The sequence below is a fragment of the Penaeus monodon genome, chromosome 16 (genome assembly GCF_015228065.2).
Source record: "Penaeus monodon isolate SGIC_2016 chromosome 16, NSTDA_Pmon_1, whole genome shotgun sequence".
Classification (NCBI taxonomy): domain Eukaryota; kingdom Metazoa; phylum Arthropoda; class Malacostraca; order Decapoda; family Penaeidae; genus Penaeus; species Penaeus monodon.
This window is the reverse complement of record NC_051401.1, coordinates 27142780-27144252: the sequence shown is the minus strand read 5'-3', so window position 1 is coordinate 27144252 and position 1473 is coordinate 27142780.

The following is a 1473-nucleotide window of genomic DNA, read 5'->3' as shown; positions in this document are numbered from 1 at the left end:
AAGGGGGGGATGGGCCCCCCCAAAAAAACCTTTTTTTTCCCAAAGGGTCCCCAAAATGCTGTTACCACTGCAAAGAAGATCATGAAGTTCTTCAAAGCTTTAAAAAGGTACAAGTTTGAGAAAAAAGTATAATAAAAGGAGAAGGAGAAATTTAGTTTTCCAGAGGCAAAGAGACATGCCCGGTGGTTTGCAAGCCAGGAAAACCCTTTCTTCTTTTCGGGCTCATCCTCTTCCCACCAACCTTGCCCCCCATTGCTTCTTACACCACACACTCTCCCACTTTTTTTAAACTCAGTCCCCAATTCTGAAACGCCTTGGGAATTCCACCAGAAATGGAGTAGGAGGAGAGGTCTTTTGAGGAGATCCTCCCCCCCAAAGAAAGGCTTTGGACCCACAGGTGAGGCTCCAGAGGCCAATGGTGACAGTCCACCATACCACAGGGGCCTTGCTGCCGGGCAGAATGCCCTGAAGCAAAGGCTTGGGTTTGCCCTTTCCCCCAGGCAAAGGAAACCTTAGTCTTTTAAAAAAGACCATTTCAAGGTGGGGCTTTGGAGTCGTCAGAAAGGGCTCAGGGTCTCAACGGTGACAACCCCAGCTGCCACCACATCCAAGGGCCTTGTGCTAGCAGAATGCCCTGAAGCAAAGGCTCAGGTCTGTTCTTTGCGGCAAAGAAACCCTGGGGCCTGTCAAAAGGAGGCCGTGGAAAACATTTCCCACGGGTAAACAACCCTAAAAAGGGACTCTCCAAGATTGGAAAGGGACAGCCTAAAGTTGAAAAAGAAAAACCCTTGCCCCAAGGTGCTGCCAAAACACTTATGAAAAAAAATAGTTTAAGGAACTGGTACCCTAATCCAATGGGAACTGTCAGGGAATTGCAAAATGGGAATAACTGCAAACCATCTGATGCTTCATGTAACCCAGTGTTGTGTAGGGCCTACAAGAAAATTATGACAGGGAAATCATCCAATTTCCCAGACGGGATTCCAAATTCAAGCCCCAGATAAAATTTAACTTTTAGGCCTACTCTAGCACTTAGGTTAACTATACAGATATTACCCAAAACACACAGCATACCCCAAAATTTACACCCCACACACACACACACACACACACCACCCACAACCAACACACACACACACCACCACACACACCCAAAATATGGTTGTGTTTAACGTAGAGTAGCATACATTTATGTACACGGGGCATCACTCAAAGAGGGTTTAACCGATATATAACACGTCAGGCCGGGATGTGGATTGAACAACAAATATCAAACAGAAATGCGGTGAATCCCAATTTCCCGACCGCGTTCAGAAATCTGAGGACGGAAGTCGGAAGAGAAGGGGAAAGTCAATGCTTGTTATATCCTTGATGGAGATGGGACGGGTTGTGAGCTGAGGAAAAGAAATCTGTCTGGACTATTTACATGAATATCTAAGGCAGTCTCCAGTGTTTGATCGTAGTCACTATTGA